The sequence below is a fragment of the Melanerpes formicivorus genome, unplaced genomic scaffold, assembly GCF_026170545.1.
Source record: "Melanerpes formicivorus ecotype bairdi unplaced genomic scaffold, bMelFor1.0.p_v2 SCAF_98, whole genome shotgun sequence".
Lineage (NCBI taxonomy): Eukaryota > Metazoa > Chordata > Aves > Piciformes > Picidae > Melanerpes > Melanerpes formicivorus.
In genome coordinates this window covers 1403717-1422777 of record NW_027142450.1, presented here as the reverse complement: position 1 = coordinate 1422777, position 19061 = coordinate 1403717, and positions in this window count along the sequence as shown.

Genomic DNA, 19061 nt, shown 5'->3' with positions numbered 1-19061 from the left:
AGACACTACATTCGTCCAACGCAGGGATACCCCCACTCTTTAAAGCGGAGCGGGGAAAGGATCTAAATTAATTAGCGCCCGGCCACTGATTGGAGACACATGTCACCGCGCCGCTGTGGCAGCGAGCGCTGCGGTAGGACAGCACCTTGGCTGCTGGCCCCGGCGGGGGGAGGCTTGAAAATAATTTCTAAAAGATAGAAACAAGTAGATAACCAGCGGGTAGGCAGGCAGTGGGAAAGAGCGGGAGAGTGGATGAATGGCAGGGGCGTTATAAGAAGGAAAGCGTGTGCACATACGTGCAGAAAGAGGTGGAAAGCTTTTTTATCTCTTTCTATCGGCAGAGCTGACAGTTCTGTCTTGGAAAGGCACCGTTGGAAATGGTGTTTGTTTCAAGGATCCCGAGAAAAGAGAAGTCCCCGGTGGGTCCAAACTCTGGAAGACCCAGTGTGAACTAGCCAAGAGTGCAACAAGGGTCACTGATAATTCTAAGCAGATACTTAAATAGTAGAGGTTAAAGGGGCTGTGCATGGGTAAACTTTCGTCATTGGGCTATTTCTATGTGTGATCTGAAGGAGAATACTGGCGTGAATTTCTGAAGGATTTACATGGCTTATGTCAGAGGGGGTTGGTTTAAAAGTGAATGGTGCATGTTGCGCTTATTCATCATGTGACACAGGTAGTACTGAATCATAGTGTATACTCACCCTGTAAGCATAAATGCTGCTATAATGAATAGCTGTTTTAAAGACAGCCTGTAAGGAGAGTGGTATATTTTAGGGGAATTTGTTCCTTCTGCCTCCTTTTATAAGGTTTGTCCTCCAGTAGCCAAGATAGTTACTTTTCTTGGAGAGTATACAATGCAATAATTGAAAAATTGTTGGAAAAGCTACTGTTGCTGGATATAACACAACTATTTTGTGATTTTTAACCTGGGAGTGTCAAATCTGAGCAGATACCATTAAATGCCTCCGAACCACAAGTTTGTAATTTTTAGATGATGGAAAATGGGCTTGATTAATTTTTAAAAGTAGCACCAGGCCACATTGCTCTGTGTCCCTTGGATGTATGAAATGAGCAATTTGCAAACACAAATTTACCCAAATGCACATTGCTAAAGTATCAAACCTCCTATAAATTAATCTTTGCTTATAAATAAGCCAAACTATCCTTTGATGCTTTTTTTTTTTTCTCCCCCCCTTCTCTCTCCATGGCAGCATGCTCATGACCTCCACTGGGGGTGTGAGCAAACCTTTTGTTGTTTGTAGTTTTTGTCTGTAGTGTTTCTATACAATCAAGGTCCTGTGAAAAGGAGGAAGAGGCAGCAGGAGGTAGGAACAAGCTGGGCTATTTTGGACCAATGTCCCATTAAAATGTTCTCCCTCGCCTTAACTCACTCCAAACTCCCCTTTCAGGCATATACTTTGTATCAGTCTTTAACCTGCACTAAAACCTGTAGGACACTGATACTTTGACATTGTTGGGAAAGAATTAAACGATCAACCAGGGATGGGTAATATTTCTTGCCTTATTTTATTGCAGAACAGCAGGAATTCAAAGCCTTTAAAGCTCTGGTACTTCAACTCTTTTATGCAGCTGAGATGATGAAATAAAAATGTGTTTGGTAAAGGAATTCAAATTAGCACTGGGTCACATAATTCCCCTGTTCTGAATATGGCCAGTCAATGGCATCTCTAAGGCATCTAGAGGCAAGAGCTATGCAATTTCTGCTCATGCAGAATAATATTCCTAGCGTGGAAATTTCTGCTAATTAAAGCTCTTGCCAAGCTCTACTTTTTTTTTTTTTTTTTTTTTAATTTTATTTTTCTCCCTTCTTTTTTATTTTTATTTTTTTTTTCTTTCTTCCTAAATAGCTCAAGTCAAAGCTTTGCAAGTCAGGACATGGAGAAACTGTCCTTATAGTTAGAGTAATGCATTCAGTATTTTAAACTGCAGGTCTAGGCTTCTTGCTAAAATAATAATATTAAAAAAATCCCCAAGTAGTGTTTTCTTATGTAATTAGAGACATCCATACAAAAGAGCTACTGTGGCTTGTGCTTGTGTTTTGTTGTAGAATGTAGGATAAGAAATACATAAGAGGGGATATAGAGCACCGGGAATAATATCTATTCTTTTTGTACTACAGTATAAGAAGTTACTAACTCCCTTTGGGGTTAGAGCTATATGAAAATAATTTAATCTCTTTATTTTTAATAATAAAGTCAGTAGCCAGGATAATGAAGTTTAAAACTCCAGGGAAGTTAATCAGATATAAAATACTACTGTATTTGGGCTTCAGTCCAAACTTTTGGTAACTACTTATTGTATGACAGCTCATTCATTTTTCACTCACAAAAATACCTTGCTATGTATAAAACTACACAATTAACAAGGACTATACAAGGTGATTCCTTAAATATAAAACTTATTAATTAGTGATTAATGTCACAAAATGCAGTGGGATGCAGGTTCTCATCAAAACTGATGGCAGAACTCTAAAAACCCTTTTCACATACCAAAATCACATGGTATGACAAGAATGATATATGGCCTATAAAAAGGGGGTTTATATTTTATTCCATTTTCCTGGATAATAGTGACATTATCTCAATACCTAAAAAGCCCAAAGAACAGAGTCCTAGTGGTGTTTAGGTGTTAGAGCAAGCAAAATGGTCTGAGGTGATCCAGAGCCCTGGAGGACTCGTAGTGTTAAGAGAATAGGTTTAGCATATCAGGCCGTTCCTATTGTTGGTGGGGAAAGTTTTGCTTCTTGAGAAGCAGCACTTGCTATCCCAATCTATCCCATCAGCTCAAGAACAAGCTTTCACCTTGGATTTCCATAATGAATCCAGACTCTCATATTCTGTTCCGTGGCAAGAATAGCTTTCCCTCCTGCTGGGTTCCCTATCATTCATCTTTTGTGACAAATTTTGTCTGTCTTACTAAGGAGCAAGAATTGCCTCTATTCATGTACTACCAGCTATCAGTGGCCCATAATTACAGAAATTAAGCAACCAGGAACCAAGATGCATAGACTTAATTCAGTTGAGCATATTTGTTTCACCCTACTGCAGTTGTACCAAACTATTCATATGGTTAGTTGCTTTTTCATTGCCTGTAAAAGAGGTCTGTATCAGACAGTTGAGATGTACAGAAGAGGAGTTTCACTTAAGGGAATGGGTGGTTGTGTGAGGTAGAGACTGTCTTCCTCTTCCATTAGTTTTACAGGCATGCAGTAGCACATACAGTATTCAGCCTCAGGATTAGTGTTTTACAAAGCTGAATTTAACTTTAGTTTCTCTTTATGCAGTTGTCATGCAACAAGCATTGACATATCCCATGTCCCATTACTAATGAACATGTTGTGAATATTGCTTTTCCAGTTTTATCTCACTGAGAGTTCGGGATTTATTTTTCTGTATTTGAAGACTTCTACAACATGTTTGTGACAGATGTATATATCTAGAGCCAGAGACTTGTTTTCCAAGCCTGAGGTCTACCATTTATGTTTATAATGAAGATGGCATAGACAATGCCACACAAGCATTTTCCGTTCTGTTGCTACTCATAAGCTGCCATCCTCTGCTGGAGGAGTTTTCCCTATACTTAGGTTACTAAGTGCAAAGATACTGATTAGAATTGGCAGAAGTTGTAATTCTGTGGTGTTACTAGGCACTAGCATGCCATGAAGACCATGTTTCATTTCATGTTTTTTATGGCAAGTGCTTTCAACTTTTAGTGACTGATGTACCACCACACAGAGTCATTTAGGAAGAAAAAAGACTAGGTATTTTTTTCCCTGTAAGAAAGGAAAGCAAACTTTCCACTGGAAATTCCAGTGGTAAATCATAATTGTTGAAAACTTGATTCACCCAGGTTGGCAATGCTGCCTTGGAACGCACCTGAACTGCAGCAGCTCCTGTTACTAAAAGATGTCTCCTTACTATGAGAAGATGCATCACAAGTTCTAGGCCATTATACTTCCTGGGGTATGTGCAGGAAAGGGAAGCTACAAATTGTGCAGGAGCGTGAGAACACAAGACAATCAAACCATTGAGGTTGTGACTGAAGAAAAAGGAGCTATAGAAAAGATGGTTACTTTTTACTTACTTCAAAACCAATTTTTAGGAAATATTTCAAGCAACCCTAGGCACCAGTCTTTAAGTCTCAGCCAGCAACCTATAGGGCTTTGAATTCCCCGTCCTTTTACTGAGTTTGTTTCCTAGGCAGCAAAGACTCCTACTGAGGTGAGTGTTCCATGCAAGTTTAGAGCTCAGTCTGTCACACTTAACAGGCAGGATTGATAAGCTGCTGAGCAATGGTTGCCAGTGGAAACACTAGTGCTTTTGAAGAGAACAAGTGGGATAGGGAAGTGGGTTAGGTAGGCTTGGTGAGAGTGCATCGTACCATTATATGTCCTGCATCAGTGCTAAGATGGCCAGCTGCAATATGCATCTTCACCCTTCTGTTTACAAGTGGAATTCGAAGGCTGTGGAAAGAGGGTGGGGAAGAGGCAGCAGCAGCTGGGAGCCATCCATGACCACAGCTGGTTTTGCAAAGATCTTCTTTCAAGTTGGGTTGGGATCTCTCCAGGATTTTCTTGGTCTGAGTAATGCAGCAGATGAGAAGAGGATGTATTGTGCTGATAGTACAGATAGGTTTCTGCACATGGTGGAACTGGATCAAACAAAAATTTAGAAGCCTGATGAGCAGCTGCTGACCAGTAGGTGGCAGGCGTGCCCCTAAGGCAAGGCTGACCCATTGCTCTGTTCTGTATGGAACTCTGTCCTTAAGGTAACAGCTGGAATAATTCATGATCCTATAGCCTTTTTCTGGTGAGCACCTCTGTCAGGTAGCTTCGGTGTTTGTGACTGGCATATTCATAACCTTCTAAGCCTTACAATATCTTTGGCTGACTTCCTGCATAGTGCTTGTCGGAGAACCTGGCCCAGTGAGGTACATTTGGTGCTCACAGCTCTTCTCTGAGCTATAATAGCTGTATGAAGGATCCATGCTTTCTTAATTGCAAGTGATAGAGAACTCACCACAAATAGATACTTTTAGATGAATTCTTTCCCTTACCAGGTGTTCCAAATGTGAAGATGACTGCTTCAGGACAGATGAAATCAGAGATTCAGAGGTTTTAACAGGTTTCCAAGAATACTTCTGTAAAACAATCTAAAATTCTACAGGAAACCTGTAGTTCCAGGCAAAAGATTGCTTTTAGGAGCGCAGGATCCTTTTGTGATTTTGCTGTGAATCAGTGGTAATCATATAGTGGCCATGATGGTCAGAGCCAAGGCAAGATTTGCCAGCAGAGGTAGTTTGGTGGTGTGGGTTGGTGGTTTGTTTTTTTTTTAAGATTAAGTGACACAGGAGGACTGGAAGTTTTCCTGAAATTTCTGGCCATACTTGTTGGTCTCATGAGAGATAATGCCTCTGTCTGCCTTGCTTTTGAATGCATGAAGCTGCTTCTCTTGTTGCTTATTCTTTGTAAGGATTTACCTTCCTTTTCAGGCATTTCAACAATATAGCAGAATTTATTTTTCCAGATATCTCTCTTTTTACATATTTCCTTGATCCCTACATGTCATTTTCTTACATTCAGCATTTCTGAAGGGAGATACCAATGTCTCTCACCTCATTCTGAGGAAATCCTATTCTGTCTTCCAGCCTTCAGCAGTACTTTGCTTGAGTGGATGAGTGCAGAAAACTAATTTTCCAGAGGTTTTCAACATTCAGCTGCCTCATTTGAAATAGTCATTCATGTTGTCATCCCAGATTATATTCAGCGTGCTTAAAAAATACAGCAACCAACACAGAAGATGAGCAGATCTTGAAGCTGAGTTTTTATTCTGATTTGCATAGACAGAATCCCTGGTAGTAAACAGAATTCACACATTATGTATAAACTGACTCCACAGATCATTGCTCTGTCGTTTGGGTCCACATGGGTATTTTTCTTGTTGTAAAAGAATACTAAGGGGATGTTTTCTGTTTTTCTCTTAGTATACTAAGTTGCAGGCCAAAATGTAGTGTCACTACATTAACTTTGGAGTTGCACCCAAGATGAATTTGGACCAGTCACTTGTTAAACTATTGCTATGATTGATCTCAGCTTGCTCAGAAAGGGATCATGCCAGACTACTAACCACAGAAATCATCAGTTGAAACTCCACCAAAATTCTCATTCCCTGTAAATTGAAAAATGAAGCTTTGAAATAAAATGTTTTATTCGTCAATCTCACACAGACTTTTCATTAACGTTGTATAACTCCTAAGCTATTAGGAATATGACAATTAAAATGGAATGGATTGAAATATTCGAGTGGAGCAAAACAGAAACATCATTCTAAGTGATGTATCATACTAGTTTTTGGCATCTTGTGGCATCTTGTTTCTGATGTCTTCAGTTGCAATTTTCACTACACTCTACCCCCATTTCTCATAGATGTGCATAGGTGCAAGTAAACTAAGGCATATTACTGGTGTGTATATATATAATGTGCATAAAATATATATAATATTATATTATTAATATAGAAATTATAAAATATAAAAAGTATAATACTGTATAAATGATATAATATAATGATGTATATTATGTGTATAATTAAAACAATTATGTATGGTATATATATGGTATATATACTTTCAGAATCCGGAACCACCCATCATTTGTATGAATGACACATTATGGACACTTTCCCATCTCTTTCTCCCAAACTCTCTGCAGAAGAATTTTTTCCACAGAAGAAATACCAGAAATTCCATAAGGCTCACTTGGAATTGCTTTACACAAAATTACTGAAAAAAACAAACTTGTAGACAAATAGTGACGCAGAAGAATCTTGAAGGTAATACTAGGCTTTTTGCAGTACTTAAAGGTATAATTGGATGTGGCTTTAGTACATTTATGCTCTGAAAAGTTGTTCTTCTAATACAAGTTTTTAGATTATCAAAACATTAGTGGAAAAGAAGGAACAAACAGATACTAAAAATTTACCATCAGTAATTTATGAGTTAGTCAGTACTGGGCTAAAAGGATCACTGCTCTAGTGTCATGGCATGCTATGTTCATGGTTTTTTACATGCTAGTGATTTCGACATCAAATAACTGTCTTTATGCACCAGAACTGGTAAGTTTCTGCAAGCTGATATGAATTGCTTGACCAGATGTACTGCATCCCTGGTGGGCATGGGTAGGACAGGAAAGTTTAGAATACAGAATTAACCAGGTTGGAAAAGACCTTTTTGATTATCAAGTCCATCCCATCACCCAACACCATCTAATCAACTGAACCATGGCACTAAGTGCTTCATCCAGTTTTATTTTAAACACTTCCAGAGATGGTGACTCCACCACCTCCCTGGGCAGCCTATTCCAATGGCCAGTCACTCTTTCTGTGAAGACTTTTTTTCCTAACATCCAGCCTAAACCTCCCTTGGCACAACTTCACAGTATCACAGCATACTGTAAACTATCATATTGACTATCAGATAGGCATAAGTTCCACATTCTCAATGCATATAGGCATAAACCCAGTAAATGTTTATTTTTATCCCTAGTGCCAGAAAATAAGAAATGCAGGGAGCAAGTTAATTTACTTGAAATTGTTGCTTTCTAGAGGGGAAAGCTATGTCAAAACTACTTGTATGCATTAGTAGTGTTCAACTTGGTTCTTATGGGGGCTTTTGGCCCCATAATCCACGTTTTATTACATTTAAAGGAATACATGTGCAATTTCAAAAGTACAACATTTGCAGGAGCAGCGTGGAATAGCTGTGTCAAATCTGCTAGATTTCCTGTCATTGAGAAAGCCAGCAGAACATTTTCACTGGGAGATCCTGAAGCACTGGAAGAGATGTGTCCCTTTAGAGGCAGGAGCTTCTGACGGAAATGAAAGACAAATACCTGTGATGAATGGTTAGGCGGAATTGAACCTGCTGTGGGACAGGAGAAGGGAGTGGATGACCTGATACTCTTCCTAGCCTCATTTCCTGTGTATTATTTGCAGATGGGAAAAATAAGTTTTATCCAGCCTTGTATTTATGAAGTAAATTCCTATCTCAGCATTTATTAATGCAATAAGATGGCAGCAGTAGCAAGTGTAGGCACCAAATATGAGGTGAGGAGAAAGTTCTTCACTGAGAGAGTCATTCGCCATTGGAATGGGCTGCCCAGGGAGGTGGTGGAGTCACCATCTCTGTAGGCGTTCAAGAGGGGATTGGACGTGGCACTTGGTGCCATGATTTAGTCATGGGGTCTGTGGTGACAGGTTGGACTTGATGGTCTTTGAGGTCTCTTCTAACCTTGGTGACTCTGTGATTCTGTGTGACTGTGCCAAACAGAACCACATTAAATGCTTGGTAAATTATATCTACAGTAAGATCTGTATCTTCTGTTGCAGATCTATCAAAATCTTAATTTAAGATAGGTCCCAATAGCTGTGCAGATCAAATAAATTGTTAAATCTGGTTTCAGTTCTTCATCTGTTTTGCTCTGTCATCATGAGCTTCTTTAGAAGCCTTTCTTGACAGAGAGGATTACCAGACATTGGAATGGCCTACCCAGGGCAGTGTTGGAGTCACTGTCACTGGAGGTGTTTAAGCAGTGTGTGGACCTGGAACTTAGGGACATGGATTAGTGTTGACCCTTCAGTCCTTGGTCAAAGGTTGGACTGGATGAACTTTGAGGTCTCTTCCACCCAGATGTTTTAGAATAGAATAGAATAGAATAGAATAGACCAGGTTGGAAGAGACCTTTGAAATCATCGCATCCAACCTATCATCCAACACCACCTAATCAACTAAACCATGCAGCCAAGCACCCTATCAAGTCTCCTCCTGAACACCTCCAGTGATGGTGACTCCACCACCTCCCCGGGCAGCCCATTGCAATGGGCAATCACTCTCTCTGTGTAAAACTTCCTCCTAACCTCCAGCCTAAACCTCCCGTGGTGAAGCCTGAGACGGTGTCCTCTTGTTCTGGTACTGGTTGCCTGGGAGGAGAGATCAATCTCTGCCTGTTTACAACCTCTCTTCAGGTAGTTGTAGAGAGCAATAAAGTCACCCCTGCGTCTCCTCTTCTCCAGGCTAAGCAACCCCAGCTCCCTCAGCCTCTCCTCATAGGGCTTGTGTTCCAAGCCCCTCACCAACTTTGTTGCCCTTCTCTGGACTGGTTCCAGCAAGTCAACATCCTTCCTGAACTGAGGGGCCCAGAGCTGGACACAGTACGCAAGGTGCGGCCTAACCAGTGCAGTGTACAGGGGCAGAATGACCTCCCTGCTCCTGCTGGCCACACTGTTCCTGATGCAGGCTAGGATGCCATTGGCCCTCTTGGCCACCTGGGCACACTGCAGGCTCATGTTCAGCCTAGCATCAACCAGCACCCCCAGGTCCCTCTCTGCCTGGCTGCTCTCCAGCCACTCTGACCCCAGCCTGTAGCACTGCATGGGGTTGTTGTGGCCAATGTGCAGAACCCGGCACTTGGATGTGTTAAATCTCATGCCGTTGGATTCTGCCCATCTGTCCAGCCTGTCGAGGTCCCTCTGCAGAGCTTCTCTACCCTCCAGCAGATCAACTCCTGCCCCCAGCTTGGTGTCATCAGCAAATTTACTGATGATGGACTCAATGCCCTCATCCAGATCATCAATAAAGATGTTAAAGAGCACAGGGCCCAGCACTGATCCCTGGGGCACACCACTAGTGACTGGCTGCCAGCTGGATGTGGCACCATTCACCACCACTCTCTGGGCTCAGCCCTCCAGCCAGTTCCTAACCCATCGCAGTGTGCTCCTGTCCAAGTCATGAGCTGACAGCTTGGCCAGCAGTTTTGCTATGGGGGACGGTGTCAAAGGCCTTGCTGAAGTCCAGGTAGACTACATCCACAGGCCTCCCCACATCCACCAGACGGGTCACCTGATCATAGAAGGAGATCAGGTTGGTCAGGCAGGATCTGCCCTTCCTAAATCCATGCTGGCTGGGCCTGATCCCTTGGCCATCCTGTAAGTGCTGTGTGATTGCACTCAAGATGACCTGTTCCATAATCTTGGCTGGCACTGAGGTCAGGCTGGCAGGCCTATAATTCCTTGGCTCATCCAACTGGCCCTTCTTGTGGATGGGCACCATGTTGGCCAGCTTCCAGTCTTCTGGGACCTCTCCAGTGAGCCAGGACTGCTGAAAAATGATGGAGAGTGGCTTGGCCAGCTCATCTGCCAGCTTTCTCAGCACCCTAGGATGGATCCCATTGGTCCCTGATTCTGTGATTCAATGATATGGCTTACATGAAAAGAAGGAATCTCAAAGATGTTAAATTAATTAGAACTTCTGAAGTAAATTAAGTGCTTTGTTTTAAATATTAGATAAGTAATTGCTGATTGTTAGTGATACTCTTATGGACACTTGGCTCACAGCTTCCTATTAATGAATATCTGACTTGCTTGGTTAGTTTAAAATTAGTTCAATAAAGCATTCAGCTGCAGTTCTTTGGCAGTGCATCACCTGTACCAGCCCTCATGAACCAAGGGGGTCAGGAGGGTTGGACCTACTTCAAACAGGAGCTCTTGAAGGCACAGGAACTGGCAGTTCCCACATGCCAAAAGGCGAGCTGGCAGGGAAGGCAAGCGGCCTGGATGAGCAAGCAGCTCCTGGAGGATTTAAGGGGAAAAAAGAGGCTGTATCACCTTTGGAAGGAGGGGAAGGCTTCTTGAGGTATGTTCAAGGAAGTTGTTAGATTATGTAGGAATAAAATTAGGGAGGCAAAGGCCCAACTGGAACTGAAGCTGACCACCACTGTGAAAGACAATAAAAAGCATTTTTACAAATATATTAGCAATAAGAAGAAGGGCAGGAAGAACCTGCACTCCTTATTGGACCTGGAGGGGGACACGGTGATTGAAGACAAGGAAAAGGCTGAGGTCCTGAACACCTTCTTTGCCTCAATTTTTACCAGCAAGGCAGGAGTTCAGGACGAGTGGCCTCCTGAGCTGGGCGATGGGGTCGGAGAGCAGTGTAGTGCCCCGGTAATCCATGTGGAATTAGTTCGGGACCTGCTGAGCCACTTGGACACTCACAAGTCCACGGGACCGGATGGGATCCATCCTAGGGTGCTGAGAGAGCTGGCAGATGAGCTGGCCAAGCTGCTCTCCATCATTTTCCTCCAGTCCTGGCTCACCGGTGAGGTCCCAGATGACTGGAAACTGGCCAATGTGGTCCCCATCCATAAGAAAGATCAGATGGAGGAACCTGGAAACTACAGGCCAGTCAGCCTGACCTCGGTGCCAGGGAAAGTGATGGAGCAGATTATCCTGGTGGCAATAACTGTGCACCTGAAGGATGGCCAAGGGCTCAGGTCCAGCCAGCATGGATTTAGGAAGGGCAGATCCTGCCTCTCCAACCTGATCTCCTTTTATGATCAGGTGACCCGTCTGGTGGATGTGGGGAGGCCTGTGGATGTGGTCTACCTGGACTACAGCAAGGCCTTTGACACCGTCCCCCACAACAAACTGCTGGCTAAGCTGTCAGCTCGTGGATTGGACCATTACACTCTGTGCTGGGTTAGGAACTGGCTGGAGGGCCGGGCCCAGAGAGTGGTGGTGAATGGTGCCACATCCAGCTGGAGGCCAGTCACCAGTGGTGTCCCCCAGGGATCAGTGCTGGGCCCCATCCTCTTTAACATCTTCATTGATGATTTGGATGAGGGGGTCGAGTCAGTCATCAGCAAGTTTGCAGATGACACCAAGTTAGGAGCAGATGTTAGTCAGTTAGAGGGTAGAAAGGCTCTGCAGAGGGACCTCGACTGACTGGACAGATGGGCAGAGTCCAATGGGATGGCATTCAACAAGTCCAAGTGCCGAGTGCTGCACTTTGGCTACGGCAATCCCATGCAGAGATACAGGCTGGGGTCGGAATGGCTGGAGAGCTCCCAAACAGAGAGGGACCTGGGGGTGCTGATCGACAGCCACCTGAATATGAGCCAACAGTGTGCCCAGGTGGCCAAGAGGGCCAATGGCATCCTAGCCTGCATTAGGAATGGTGTGGCCAGCAGGAGCAGGGAAGTCATTGTGCCCCTGTACTCTGCTCTGGTTAGGCCGTACCTTGAGTACTGTGTCCAGTTCTGGGCCACTCAGTTTAAGAAGGACATCGAAACACTTGAACGTGTCCAGAGAAGGGCAACAAGGCTGGTGAGAGGCCTTGAACACAAGCCCTATGAGGAGAGGCTGAGGGAGCTGGGATTGTTTAGCCTGGAGAAGAGGAGGCTCAGGGGTGATCTCATTGCCCCCTACAACTACCTGAAAGGTGGTTGTAGCCAGGAAGTGGTTGGTCTCTTCTCCCAGGCAACCAGCACCAGAACAAGGGGACACAGTCTCAAGCTGCGCCAGGGGAGGTTTAGACTCGAGGTGAGGAGGAAGTTCTTCACTGAGCGAGTCATTCGTCATTGGAACGGGCTGCCCAGGGAGGTGGTTGAGTCACCGTCCCTGGAGGCGTTCAAGAGGGGATTGGATGTGGCACTTGGTGCCATGGTCTAGTCATGGGGTCTGTGTTGATAGGTTGGACTCGATGATCCTCGAGGTAATTTCCAACCTTAGTTATACTGTGATACCTTCTGGGGATTTCAGGAGTTGGAGGTTTCCTTGGGGGTATTTGAATCAGTAGAAAGAGCTCTCTGAATAACTAAGGGCTATTGAAACCCTCATGGATTTTGTTATAAATACAAGACACACTTTCAAGGTATAGTGCACTGTCTTTTATACAAATTAAAGAGTTGGGGTTTTTGTTTACAAACAAATAAGAAACTTTAGTATCCAGAGAAATAATTTCATCTTTCATGCTTCTTTTGAAGAAATATTGTAATAGCAAACAGAATTTATATCCAAACTCTGTTGCTCAGTATACCACAGATGGCTTTCTGATGCTAAGGCAATGTAGCACAACCTTCATAGGTTAGAACAGATATTCTATACCTTTGTTGCCAGCATCTTAGTATCTCCCAGAGCCCCACGAGAGAAATAAATATATATTAGTCCAAGTGAGATGCGCCAAAATTTCATAAAAGTCTTCTGGCTCCGTCAAGGTCTAACCTCTGTGCTTCTGTGCAGTAAGACAGCTGTGAAGCAATGGAGCAATATGTTCTGAAATTGGAAAGGGCTGCAGCAGGCAGTAAACATTTGTAGTCAAACAAAGCTCTAAGCCTGTACTTCATGTTTTTCGTGGGTCAGGCTCCTTCCATAAGAGCTAAAAGCAGCCATGGTGCCGCCATGTCCCAGGGCTGGGTGTCAGAGAGCTAGTAAAGTAGCTCAGCAGGGTTGTGCTAGAGCAGAGGCAACTTCCAGCAGCCCTATCTTTAGTGAGGAGTGTCAAGTTTTTATGAGTACCATTACATTTTTATAGCTTAATGGGTTTGGCTATTAAAGCATAACAAAGCATGTTAAAAACTTGCCATGGTTCATTTCCTCACTCAGTAGCAAGTCCTTGCTATGTGTAGCATGGGTCCCTAGGAAATACTAAATAGAAAAGGTCAGCTTAATGCAGTGCTTTTCACATCGTCCTTATCCACTTTATTAATCTTTGTCCCTTTCTGTTTTAAAACAGTCTTTATTTAAGGTGTGTTTTATTTAGCTTCAGAGCTCTCAGCACAGTGGCTGGTCTGGAATTCACATCTATGGATTAACTTCTCCAGGAAAAAGAGATGGTAGTTTGTGTAAAGACTGCAGATGAGAAGAAAGATCATTAGAAAATATATTTTAAAAGACACTGTCATAGAAATAAGTCACTGGACTAAAGAATGAAGTGAGAAGTTTTGGTGAAGAAACAGTAAAGAAAGCGACTATGACTAGTTGCTAACACTCAAAGTTTGACAGAACAGAGAATGGTGTATAAGTTTTAAACAGTGGTGCTGGCATCTTCAGTTACAAGAAAAAGGAGGTGGATTCAGGCTGTGGTCCAAGGGAAATTTAGTGTAATAGCAATTCAGAATTCAGCCTAGCCTGTGAGATTTGTAAATCACTAAAATAGTGCTAAATTGAGATAGACACTACTTCCAAGGATGGCAGTGTTATAGAGAACATGGTAAGGCACTGAGGTGTTCAAAGCTGGGAAAGACTCCAATACTGGAGCTCAGGAGAGAGGAACAAGCAGATCAAGGACAGTGGTTCATAATCTGAAAAGCTGTTCCTTAGGGCAGTCAAGGGGAAGTGCTGACTTTTTGATGCTTATCAGATGTGAGACTGCTCTGTGGTGACATTTCTTCGCATCAGGGAAGACCTGGTGAACTACAGGTCAGTCAGTCTCTCCTCTGTGCCTGGCAAGATTATGGAGCAGGTTCTCCTGGAAACTGCTTAGGCATCTGAAAAATGAAGAGGTAATTGGTGGCAGCCAATAGCTGCACCAAGGGCAAATTGTGCCTGACAAACTTGGTAGCCTTCTATGATGGGGTAACAGCACTGACAGGCAAGGGAAAACCAGCTGATGTCATCTACCTGGACTTGTGCAAAGCTTTTGACACTGCCCTCCACGACATCCTGATCTATAAAGTGTAGATATATGGTTTTGGTGGGTGAACCACATAGTGGATAAAGAATTGGCGTGATGATCCCAAAGAGTGGCAATCAAAATTAGTGACAAGTGTTCCTCAGGGGTCAGTACTGGGCCCAACATTATTAATCACCTTGTTATGGATGGTGGAATCAAGTGCACTCTCAGCAAGTTTGCCAGTGACACCAAGCTGTGTGGTGCAGCTGACGTGCTAGAGGGAAGGGATGCCATCCAGAGGAAACTTGACAGGCTTAGAGGTGTGCCAATGACAAGCTCACAAAGTTCAACAAAGCAAAATTCCAGGTCCTGCACTTGGGTTGAGGCAATCCCAAGCACAAATATAGACTGGTCAGAGAATGGATGGAACAGTCCTGAGGAAAAGGACTTGGGAGTGCTGGTTGATGAGAAGCTAAACATGTGCTTGCAGCCGAGAAAAATGATAATATCCTGGGCTGCATGAAAAGAATCATGGCCATCAGGTCAAGGGAGGTGATTCTTTCCCTCTCCTATGCTCTCATGAGACCCTGCCTGGAGTACTGTGTCCAGCTCTGGTGCCACAAACACAAGGAGGACATGAAACTGTTAGAGCAGGTCTATAGGAGGGTCATGAATATGATCAGGGGGCTGGAACACCTCTCCTATGAAAACAGGCTGAGAGAGACAGGGTTCTTCAGCCTGAATAAGAGCAGGTTCTGGAGATTCCTTACAGCAATGTTCCGGTATTTGAAGTGGGCTACAGGTTAGCTGGTGAGGGACTGTTCATGAAGGCGTGTAGTGGCAGAATGAGGGGCAATGTGTCCAAACTGGAAACAGCTACATTTAGTTTAGGTGTAAGGAAGAAAGTCTTTGCCATAAGGGTGATGAGACCTTGGAACAGATTACCCAGACAAGTTGTGGAAACTCCAACCCTGGAATTCTTAGAAGCCAGGTTGGACGGGCCCTTGAGCAACCTAATCTAGTAAGAGGTATCCTGACCCTCTTGGCAGAGGGGTTTGAACTAGATGATCTTCAAGGTCCCTTTCAAATCAAACCATTCTGTCATTTGCTTGACTCTAAGTTTCTATGACCTCTTTCTGCATTTATAGGAAAAAAAAGTAGAAAGTATGATAGTTCAGATAAAATCTTGTGGGTGGAATATTAAATGACTTATTTCTTACAGGCAGTATCAGGAAATAGATGAACAGAATAATTAAAACTTACATTTAATTTTGGTTTGCTATTTCAATAGGGTCTTTGCAAAATAGAGTTTTAAGTTTTCTACTAAACCAAAACCTATAAGGCAACTTATATTTAGTGGACCACCTATGTGCTTGTATTGTTTTTTAAAAGGGTGTTTTGTTGTCTTAAGATGCAGATGTATACACACCTAATGGCATTTTCAAAAGGAAGCTAGTATCTAAAGTTCTAACAGATAATGTTTCATGATGACAAATTTTAAAAGCTTTCAGCTTGGGAAGGAAGGACATGGATCAATTATGCAGAGTTTCTCAAAGTAAGGCCTCATGGGAAGGCGGAGAAAGTAGACTGTTCTTCTGTTTGACAGCAAATAAAGGACTGAGTCTAACATTTCACACCAGAATAACAATACTATGTCATCCATAATAGGAGTTATGATCTTAAGTATACATGTTGGTCAAGTAGCAAAACTGAATAGACATCACAAGAAGGTAAAGAAAAATCAGAAACGTTGTGATACTGTCTCTTCACCTGGTTTATTCAGTGCTGCTGGACAGTTTACTTTCTCTTTTCCCTCTTTCAGATAGTAAGTACTGTTAGGTGCTGTAAATATAAACTTTGGTTTTGCTAAGGAAGGCAGAAAGCAATTTCAACTTGACTATCTTTATGTGGGGAGTCTTCATGTGGCAGCGGATGAAATGTGAGCATGAAAAATGTGAAGCTGCCCTTCCTGATGTCACCAAAAGCTGATTTGTCAGTACAAGTATGTCCCAGGAACTACGATAAGGAGAGGTAGGGAGAAGCAAAAGAGGGACTGAAGGATGATACAATATGAGATTAATGCAATGCAGGAAGACAAGATGCTTAGAATGAATATGATCATTACATTGAATTAACAATAAGGAGGTGAGAAAATGTGTATACTATGATGTTACAAGTGATGAAAAAGAAATGTTATGAAATTAATGTTACAGCCCTGTTGAAAATGTAGTCATCTAAGTGAATACCTTGGAGGGGTCATCTGCTAAGGGTGGCATTTTTCCTGATCTCTCTGCTTCAGACACTTCCCCAAATGGTTGCAAAGTCCCATTAAAAATATCTGAATTGTCACCATTAAAAGAGATTTGAAGTTCCATTGAGGTCTATTTCCCCAAATTTTCTTTCTGACTTTTCCACCAGAATCTACAAGGAGAAGATTTTGTGGTTTCTGTTAGATTTGGGCAGTTTATTTGTTGAGCTGAATTGTTTAATGCTTCTGCATATTTCTAGCATGAAAGATTTTTATGTATTCCTTTCATTCTGACAACAAATACAGAATTTTCCATAGAATGCAATCTACCTTTATCCCAGTCAAATTGGTAGGATTTACTTCATATGCCTATCAACAAAGGCTAATGTGAGTAAAGGATTCAGTCCTCTTATTGTTACACTGCCCAGGCCAAGGAATTATTCTGTTAAGATTGATTTCTGCAGAATCTGGGTGTGATGGGTGTACACCCACAGATTAAAGCTACAGTTTTCTGGAGAGATAAGGCATCTGGCTTTTACACATCCAGCATTAAGTGAGATGGATTCTAATCCATAGATAGCTAAATTAGATGACTGAAAATGGATCCTATGAGCATCCCTAAGGATGAGGAACTGTAGCTGTCTTAATGAGTTGATGATCATTCCACTGCCATTTGCACTAGCTACATGGCAGCATTCAAAGTGAAATTCAAGCTAAGCATGATAGAACTCATATGCTAACAACGCAAGTGCTATCAGTGTATCAGGTATTGTAATCTTAGTGTGACAGGTAACACACAATTCGGTGTGCAATGCATCCATCAGCTGCCTACAGTCTACTATCACTTGCCAGGCAGCTGTCTTCATTAGCTGACTAACACAGCCTTACTGTACAACACAAAATTACCGGGTTGTCACTCATTTGTAAAAGGAGCCAGTGAATAATTTTCACTATTTCCACCCCTCAGACAGGAAGCACTATTTTTGCTATCTGCGTATATGCAAAGTGGCTTCCCCTCTTTCCTATGTCAAAAATTGTTTCAGTACAGAAAATAGCCTTGTAGACATATACAAACATACTTTCATACCTCTATCATACAGTTTACATAGCAATGTTTCTTAAAAAAGTCTCTGTATGTGTTTCTTTTCATATTCACTTTAAAATGAAATGGAAAAAAACTACCCCTGTAAGGAATTTTTATTGGCGAAGCATATAATTTACTTTGGCTTCATAAATCAAAGCACAGTCATACTGCAAAGTATGGGTAGCCCATTTAGAAATATTCCATCAGGAGGTAGAGAGGTACAGTATGTTATATCTGCTGTTTCAAATAAATAGCATTCTCAATTCCTGGTCATCTGTATGTATCTTTTATTATGATATGGTGCTTTCCATCATGTTACTAATTTTGTTCCTGCAATTCAAGATGTAATTGATTACTATAGTACTTGCCCTGGGGACAAAGTGTCTTTTTATCCAGTGTGTTATTTCAACTTTTCACCATTCTTTGAAAAATACTCTATATGAAATATCTTAGCCTGTTCAATAAGTTTTATAGTTCTTTGCTTTATTGATTTTTTTTCCCCTACACTCAGCATATATATGTAGTCTGTAATATGTACTGCATACATCCTTCTGTTCTCTACCTGCACTTTCTTTTGCAAAAAGATGCATTTCAACATCATTTTCATGAAGCTTGTGGATGATTTCTGTTGGCTTTAGCTCACAGTGCAAATTACTTCTAGTCATTTTTATAGTCACTTGGAGAATAATACAGAGCTGAGTTTTTAATTTCAGATATTATAATTAATTTTAATTGCAGCATTTTTGTGTTGGACTTTTACATTTTGTGTATGTTTTATATATTAAAGATATTTCTGGTTTGAAAGTAATTCAGAATGAGAAAATCATGAGGAGGCTGTGTCAAACTTTATAACTAAGGTGAGTCTGCAGCTCTAAGCTAAGAAATAGGTCATGAGGGAAAGAGATGTATATCTTTAGGTAAGCTGCTAAAAGGTGTATCAACTCACTGAAGCTAAACAAATCAGAATGGTTGAGGAGTGATGATGTATGTCAGACAAAGTTCATCATTGGAATGGGCTGCCCAGGGAGGTGGTGGAGTCACTGTCCCTGGAAGTATTCAAGAGGGGATTGGACATGGCACTTGGTGCCATGGTCTAGTCATGAGGTCTGTGGTGACATGTTGGACTTGATGATCTTTGAGGTCTCTTCCAACCTTGGTGATACTGTGACACTGTCATACTGTGATAATGGATCTGAAGTGTAGTTATCTTACACTTAATCTGTAAACTCTTTGGGACAGAGACTGTACATGTAAGTGAGT